The sequence below is a fragment of the Haplochromis burtoni genome, unplaced genomic scaffold, assembly GCF_018398535.1.
Source record: "Haplochromis burtoni strain Fernald_Lab_line unplaced genomic scaffold, NCSU_Asbu1 Contig_13, whole genome shotgun sequence".
Taxonomy (NCBI): Eukaryota; Metazoa; Chordata; class Actinopteri; order Cichliformes; family Cichlidae; genus Haplochromis; species Haplochromis burtoni.
Genome location: NW_024582374.1, coordinates 574,401 through 583,515, shown reverse-complemented (window position 1 = coordinate 583,515; position 9,115 = coordinate 574,401). Strand labels below are relative to the sequence as shown.

At 38.2% G+C, this 9,115-nt stretch overlaps 1 protein-coding gene across 4 annotated transcripts in view; it reads right to left on the bottom strand.

Moving 5' to 3' along the window:
• The window catches only part of evi5b (ecotropic viral integration site 5b), a 47,715-nt gene extending 41,259 nt beyond the window's left edge, over window positions 1-6,456 (bottom strand). For 2 of the 4 annotated variants that reach the window (XM_005919804.3, XM_014332870.2), the window contains exon 1: window positions 5,048-6,193. The gene's annotated coding sequence lies outside the window, so the exon portion shown is untranslated. Of the gene's footprint in view, window positions 1-5,047; window positions 6,194-6,223 lie in introns of those variants that run through there. The other 2 variants (XM_005919805.3, XM_014332869.2) reach the window with 2 other exon arrangements.
• Between the last annotated feature and the right edge of the window lie 2,659 nt (window positions 6,457-9,115).

Here is a 9,115-nt window from a genome sequence, read left to right as displayed (position 1 = left end):
ATTCTGTCTCTCACAGTTGAAGTGTACCTCTGGTGCAAATTACTGACCTCTGTCATCATTTTAGGTGGGGGAACTTGCACAATCGGTGGCTGACTAATTACTTTTTTGCCCCACTGTAGCATCTAATATAAACAGGGGCCTGTGCCAAGTCTATTCTGGAACAGAGAGAAACAGGAAGTTGATACACCAACTTTACTATTTTCATAACACCACCCAGCTGCTGACCTGTCACCGTGGGGGACACATTTACTGACCTTCATCGGCGATATGACGACAGAGCTAAACAAACAAATCCTCATTCTGCAGCTCTACAGTGTCTCTGCATTAAGTCAACATGGATGGAGAACAAAAAGACATCCGAACACACAGAGGGTAACATTAACCTTGCAGAAAAACAAGACAAAAGCAGCAAAGGTCTGTGCAATGAGCGCACTCCCACAAACACATGAAGGGTTATTTAAAAAGAGGAGCAGAGAACAAGGCAGGTAGAATATTAACCATTTACTATAACTAAACCATGAGTGCATCAACGAATTCATTTCCATTTGATTTGTGAAATCCTACTAAAAATGACGGTTTGCATGACCATAAAGACCACTGGCCTTTACATCTACCACTAAGCTTTTTCCAGTCAGTCCAGCACTCACAGAACAACTTTCAACAGCTGTTGAGACCTGCATATAACGAGTTACTAAAACCAGCACTAACTGATGTGAGCAGTGCAAGGTCTGTCAGATTTTACTCAGCCCATTTCAGCAATCAATCAAACAAACAATCAGCAAAATGAAGCTTAGAGTCCAATCAATTCATTCATTCAATTACAAAACAAAGCATTGGCAGTACTGCTCCTTGATTGGAAAATCATGATAAATATTTGAATTACAGCCACGTGAATCAAATTTAAAAAAAAAAAAAAAACCTACCATAAAGATGGACATTATTAAAAGAACATCTTAACAAATTTATTCTTTGTGAAAACTTAAACTGTCAGGGAATCATTAACTGATCCTGAGAAATGGACCTCTCTAAGTTTTATCTTGCATGGAGGTCTCTTTTAACTCAAAGCTTTGTGCATCACTGAAATAGAATACACTAAATGTGTAAAGTGAACATCTAGCCTTTTCAAAACTGATGTAAAACCTGGCTGATGTCACACAATCGTCAGCCATTTACATTGGGTAAAACCCATGTTATTTCCTGACATGCACTGGAGGATTCCTATAACCCAGCTAAATTGTGAATCTCATTAATAATGAGAATCACTGAAAAAAGTAAAGCTCAAAAACAAATCCTAGTGTATTTTATATTAGATGTTTCTGTCAGGATATACAAGCATTCTGAGAGTAGCAACTAAAATGTAATCATCTCACGACAGGACATGCTTAGACAGATGCCAATGTCCAGGTGGCCTTAGGAGACATTCCTTCCAACAAGGCACGCCAACTGCAGCAAGGCCTCTCTATAAATCCTGGATACAGAGATTGTTGCTTCTTTTGTTTGCCAAAGAACTCAAAGGGGCCCTGAGATGCAGTGTGCATAGCTAATGAAACCCACAGAAAGGCCAGAAGAAGGCGTTAGGGAATAACTTCATGGGGAACTGAGAAAGACCACAAAGGCAGAAGCATTTACTGTCTTTACTCAAAATGAACAACACCTAACGGACAACTCTCTTAGCTCAATGTAAAGCTTGAAGTTTCAGTCAAGAAGATATTTAAAGTCACTCGGCTTTCGTGTTCCCATTTCTAGGAGGGGAATTACATCAAATTTGTCTGGCTGAGCATGAGAGACCCAAATCTCAGAGGAGAAAAAAAGTCCATGTGCTTTGTGAGGGTGTTAAAACACAGGCCTGACTTATAATAACACACACAGACACACACTCTGAGGTGGGAAGGCCTTTGACTTCACACACACAAGTGCAGATTTTCCCAGTGTACCATCAGCATTTCAATGGTCTTGCTGAAGGCTATTCTTCAACGTGCACTCACATAATGAGAGCTACATTTGGCCCACAAAAATCTAGCATTACAGTAGTGTGGGAAATCATATGTGCTGGCAGCAGCTCATTTTATATAATACCAGTACTTAAATTCCAGCAATGGATGGTTTATTCATTGCCAATCTAAAACATTAACTATAAGGCTTTTTTGTCTTGCTTTTTTATATAAATATACACTAAATATAATATAAATATAAGTCCAATCTGCCTGATCATACTTATTAAATAAATGAGGATAACATAAACACCAGTTAGTGAAATTGTGGGGAAGAAGAGAAAAACTCACAAGGGGGAAAATGGTGGCCGGGGGGATCAAAACACTGAAACTACACTGAAGTGACAGCATTACTGATTTGTGGCTTTTAGGATTCTCTTTCTGAGCTACACAAATAATGTAATGCATTACTGGTGATTGTATTTGTAGGTATTATCTTTGCTTTGATGCGCCACAGGGTGGAAATCACAGGCTTAACTGGATGCATTCAGTTAGGTACTGCAGTTATAAGATTTCTCACGGGCCACACGCTAATATAAACACACCTGACACATTGTTTACAGTAATAATTACAGCTTGGCTTTTCGTCTCACGACAAGTTAAATGTTACTTTTTGTTTTCAGTACTAGTTGTTGGCGATAAGTTCTCTGAGGGAGAAAACCACTGTAATCTGTGTAAAATGACCAAAAATGGATTCAAATGTACTTTTTTCTTGTTCAGCCACAGGCACATACATAGAGTGTAGGTGGCGAGTACATAACACGATCATCCTCTGCTTCGCTTAGTCACACACGATTTATTGTAACTCCTTGATCCATGTTCTCCAAGGACTCTTAAATATGGGGGTCACAGGAAAGTTCTTGAAGCTTCATGTCCCCTGGGTTCACAGATTTGACTTACTGACATACAAAAAGAGTGAGAAGTTGTTATGTGTTTGTTGGGAATTTGGCAATTGACACCACATGAGCCAAAGTTGTTCACAGATGCACTGTGGCTCAAACTAGGGCTGTTCGATATAAAATATATATCGGATGACGATATAAAAACGTCTATCGTTTCATTTTACGCTATCGTTTGTTTCGTGGTGTCGCAAAATAAACTGTTTGCATATTTTTTTCATCGTTTTGATGGTCACTGTAGTGGCTATATTAATTTCTTAAAGTTCTCTCTTTCTCTTATATTTAATATAACCACACTAAGGACAGACAAGCACCTGCTTTATGGGTTGTCGTTAGCAACAACGACGGTAAAACCATCGCATGTCCGCTTGTTTATTTTCCACATAAACCTTTCACAATAAAGCTCAAGATCCTGTTGAGAATTTTCAAAATAAACGGAATCACGTGAAAAAGTATGCACAGTATTGACGGATGAGAAGCAAAAAAAGGAGTCGTCAGGTGCTAAAAAATAAACCTTAGATTCAAACATTAGAACAGGCTTTTCCCCGCAGCACACCGTGTAATAAATACTCACAAAGAAAACGGTGGCAGTTACAACCTGTCTAAAAATGTGTAGTTTCATGCATCGGTTAAAACACTCGACTCCGGGTACAAGACGCCCAGCTGGAAACACTTCACCTACCCGAGATTCACAGAATTTACAGAAAATATTAAATTTTTTGTGATTTATATCGTTATCGGAAGATAGATGTTTTATATCGGGATATGAGATTTTGGTCATATCGCACAGCCCTAGCTCAAGCTACAACAAAAAAAAAAAAAAAAATTCTAATCTGAGGTAAATGTGTATTGAAACTGATTATTTCAGTGAAATGATGAGCTAAGTACAGGTAGAGGAAACGATTATTATACTGGCATATTGGCAAATAAAATGACATTGATAGCTGATATTTATCCTTTGTGTCACATCAATTTCCACCTGGCCAAATAATCATAGCGATATTTAGCAACTTTTCTCTTCTCTCTCACATAGTTTGTTTGTCATCTCTTTTCTCCTTCTCTGAACAGTTAAGGTAGATAGTCCTTCCTCACTAAGTCTGGATCTGCTGGTAAATTCTTCCTGTTAACAGAGTTCTTCCTCCCCGCCATTTTCAAGCTCATAGGACATCTGTGATCGGTACGGTTTTTACTCTAATATTGCATGGTCTTCCCGTCACCAAATATAGAGGCCTAAGATGACTTTTGTGAATTGGCACACTCTATATTAAACAAAAAAACACAGTCTGCGCATCCCTCAATATAATGCACTGTATTAGGTTATTAATCTGGCAATATTATACATTTAGATCAGTTTAAATTGCTTTAGGAATTTAAAGTACGAATGAAATTCACTTTAATTGAGTCTGGTGACGTTTCTTCCTGTTATAATAACTTCTGGTGGGTTAAAAGTCCACTTGATCTCTACTTTGAGAGCTGTTGCAACTTGCAAGTCACTTCTTTGCAGCTGGACTGACGCATATGCTTAGCTGCAACACAGCCAACACTACTGCTGAGCAGTTTAAATCCTTTGCTTAGTCTACTGACACACACATAATATTGTTTACCTATCAAAAACACTTTAGGGGACGGGCAGTAAGCTGAGTACAGATGCATTAGACGCCGAGCTCCCGATTCCTTTTATGGCTTGCTGATGTTGTGAAATGACGAAATGGAGATCTAGCATCAAATGCAACAGTATGCACACTGTATGTCTTCCAGAAGGCTCTAAAGTCGACGCCTCGGACAACACTACAGGAGGTTACATGTTGAATAAATGTGACTTTAACAGACACTACCCTGCAAGAATAAATACACTGCTTATTAAAGGATGAAGTGTTTTTTAGGTTTGGGTTTTTTGTTCCAGGCGATAGCCAGAGTCCTTTATAAAGTAGTTTGGAGATCAACAGCAAACATTTAACACAAGCAACAGCGCCAACAAGCCGTGATACACGCTGATACTAAACCGCAGTTTTTGAGTTAAGTAAAGCTAATCTGCTTTACTTTAAAGTAATGTCACATTGTTCACGTTAACAGTCACGGGTGAGAACTAAGATTTTACGAGTTACTGATCGTTCCAGTATTTAGACATAGCCCGAAAATAGCAAGAACATCATTTACCTTGAACCGTCTTTAGCCACACGCAGCAGACGTCGCCTGCTTCCCATGCACGAAAGTGTGCTAGTCCTGATACTATGAGAAAACGACAGGTTTTCACACGGTTCACCCAAGTACATATGTTACCCAAGATAGCCTAGATCGGTTTCCACTTGAAAGCTAGCCAGCGTTAAGTTAGCTCGTTCCCATTGACTCTTGGGTCCAACCCATGCAGCCGTAATACGTGTACACAAATGTCTGCGGAGCTGGGACAGACGGCGGCCTACCCGAGTGTTTACATCCCACAGAGCATGCCTGATTTGGAACAATACTGACACCAAGCGTTCAAACTGCGCAACTGCACCTCCAATTCGTCATTTCTTTCATTCGTTGTTAAAAAAAAAAAAAAAAGAAGTATAATTTTAAAAGGGAAAATCATGCATTTGTTATAGAAAATATTGGAATTAAGTCACGTTTTTCTTCCCTATGTTCCTTGTGAATAGCTTTAAGATCATCAGCTAGATTGATGATGACAGATGATTTAGCTGTGCTTCTGGCTGTACCCGAGGACGTCAATACTTTTGCTCTTTATGATCACTCTCCGCGGCAACACAAACTGTACAAACACAACTAAAGTGACACCTTAAACCTGCTTGCCAGGACAGGTTTTTCACATTATGTTAAATATCTTGTTCAAAAGCTGGTTAGTGAATTAATTAAGTTTCATTAACAATATTTATAAACTAAGAGTGAGAGTGAGTGAGAAGTTGTAACCTGTTTATAAAAAAATATGGATAAGACATTTTAAGAAACAAAATACGTAAAGAATCCTGTTATCAAAGACAGAAGCAGATACACATGAAAGATCTTTGAAAGGAATAAATATTGTAAGGCTGTATTATGTTTGTCTAAGTATAATTATGCCTTTTTTCCTTATTTAAATTTAGCTCCAAAGTGTCATAACACGCTACAGAATGCACAAGGCATTCAGGGAACAGGATATAAAAAAGCAAACCATTCACACACATTCAAATTAGGCTCATGTGTCTTTTTGCCAACGATACGACAGACATCACCTCATGTCATGTCTGTTTTTCAACAGCTTCTAATTTGCAACCAGTGTGTCTATACAATGTAAAATCTTCAAGTCAAAGAAAAGAGCTCCACACATATGTTGTAATGCTTACCTCATTTTCTTACCTGAAATTCATTGCTGAGAGAAAACTACCTGTGTTAGATGAAACCTGGAGGTACAAACACTTTGGTCGTTATAAATTTCAGTTAAATAATCTTATCTTCATTGAAAAATCAGAAAAAGACCAAAAACAAGTCCAGAAAAAACTCTGGTGTAAACCTTTAAAAATGACTTTAACGTATGAGGAAATATTAATTTGAAAAATATCTATAATATGACACCTCAATCAAAGTGCCTTCAGTATATGTAGCTCATAATGCAGCAATCACTTGCTCTGGTAAAAATACGACTCGACTGACTAGAATTACATACCATGCACTCATGAAACCTACTTTTCAGGTTTCACATGAGAGCAGTGACGCATTTCTTTTGTTGACAAGCTGGACACTCCTTCCTCGATGACAGTGGCTGAAAAGCAGCTCGAACTGTAGATGACACTTGGCAACACCACAGTGAATGTAGGCTTCTAACTCTGAGACACCGTCAACAATGACATCTCAGCCCGTCAACCATAAATATTTACATACTTATGGCTACGCACCCAAATTGTAATGCACACTATTAGGGTAGATTATGACGAAACAGTTGAGTCACAGAGACCTTAAAATAGATGAGAAAGTTGGCTGGCTTTTTATAAATAGATCTTTATAATGTTTTGTGCTAATATTGGCTGAGCCAGCAAAAAGCCAAATCATTGTGAAGGAGCATCATCAAACTGTGACTTTGCTTGTGTTGTTTGCAGTCACACACTCCTAACTGATGTCTACAGTTATCGCTCAATTTTTGATGTACACTTGATTAACATCCATACTACTGTACTATCTTGATTTTGACCACACTTCAAAGTGCACTGTCAAAGATCAGGACATGGAAAATGTATTTTTATGTTACAAGGTGGATTCCCATAATTGCATAGAAAATAAAAAATTCCAATTAATTCAGTTGCATTTATATATCACCACAGCATAAGTCCAGTGTCCTCAATGCAGTCTATGACTCCTTTTCTGCTTTGGAACCACAAACATGACTGCACTCAGAGAGAGATCTACTCTAATGGGATGCAATGAGGCCTTTATTTTCTCTTATATATGCTCGCCCACAACTTTATTAGTTTATTTGTTTATTTGTTTATATAGAAGGAACCCCATTAGCTTCCACAACACTGGTTGCTAGTCTTCCTGGGGCCCAAACCATCAAATACCATCAAATAAAATGTTACACAATGAATTGGATGCAAAATATCCATGTAATTTAGCTCTTACATCCACAATAAGGTTTTACAATTCTGAAAATATAAGCATGTAAATATTAAAAAAATATAAAAAACACTCAAACAAAATACACAATTTCCATTACAAGTGACATTGCCCTCTTACAATATTTACAAATAAATTAAAAACTGCCTAAATAGGCTTTTAGGTGATTTTTAAAATTATGAATAGAAGCCAATTCTCTAATTGCATAAGGCAACTTATTCCACTGAAAATATGCTCTAAATATAACAGAGTTTTTCAAAAAGTTACTTTTAACTCAAGGAGTTACTTAATAACACATCATCAACTGCTCATTAATGAAAAGCGAGCATCAGAATAGGAAAGAAAAGTCATTTAAGTGACTTGAACAAGGCACATTTGTGGGTGCCACATAGGCTGGTCTGAGTATTTCAGAAACTGCTGAGCTACTGGGATTATCTAGGGTTTACAGATAATGGTCAGGGGGAAAAAAATCCAGTGAGTGGCAGTTCTCTGGTAAAAAAATGCTTTGTTGATGCCAGAGGTCAGAAGAGAATGCCCAGACTGCTTTGAGCTGACAGGAAGGCAACAATAACTGAAATGACGACTTGTTACAACCAAAGTATTCAGAAGAGCATCTCTAAACCTTGCAGCAGATGAGCTACAGCAGCAGAAGACCACACCAGGTGCTGCTCCTGTCAGCTAAGAACAGGATACTGAGGCTACAGTCAGCATGGGCTTACCAAAACTGGAGAACAGATGACTGGGAAAATGTTGTCTGGTCTGTAGAAGTGGACTCGTGTACTGGTGTCCAGTTGATACTCCCGCGATGAAATCGATACGTTGTTTCTACCCTCTGAGTTCAGTATGTAGCTCGGTGAATTATGTTAAATCAATTATTTTCTTTGGAAACAAAAAATATAGCTCAATGGCACCATGAAAACTGTCTGAACCTTTTGTGTTGATGGTCACATCTATTTTGTTTATAGTCTATAATACAGTTAAACAACATAAACTGACAAAAAGTGCTTTAAAGACAGACACATTTACATTCCACGTCTTCAAAAAACCCAGTTTCCAAATACATGAAAAGCTGAAAAGTGTGTCTTATTGTGTTAAGACACACCCTCTATTTACTTGATTTCTGATTGATACCAAATCAATCAGTGCAGTATCTCGCAGTGCTATTGATCTGATTAGCATTGATTTCAGCTGCGACATAGATTGGGGGCAAACATCATGAAACAAAGGATCCATCATGACTTGTATCAATGGCTCGGTTAGGTTAAAGTGCTGTAAAGATAAAGGTAAAGATTCCTTTATTTTTGCAACAGCCATGTTGTGGGTGTTATTGTATATTGTGCCATGTTATGCTGGTGTTTGTGTGAAAATCGTACTGAATATTAACAGGTAGGGGGTGGTGAGTGAGGCTCACTAAGTCCAATCACTGGCCTTATTGTTCAATGTTCTGATGGCCCAGGAAAAAAAAGGTGACTTTAAACACCTGTACCTCCTACCAGAGGGCATGAGGTTGAACAGGAGCTGCCCAGGATGGGACAGCATTGCCCTCCTGAGACACCGAGTGCTGGCTATGTCTGGAAGCATGAAAAATGTGAAAAGTATTGGTCCTGGCACAGAACCTAGTGCCACTCTATATCTTACTAT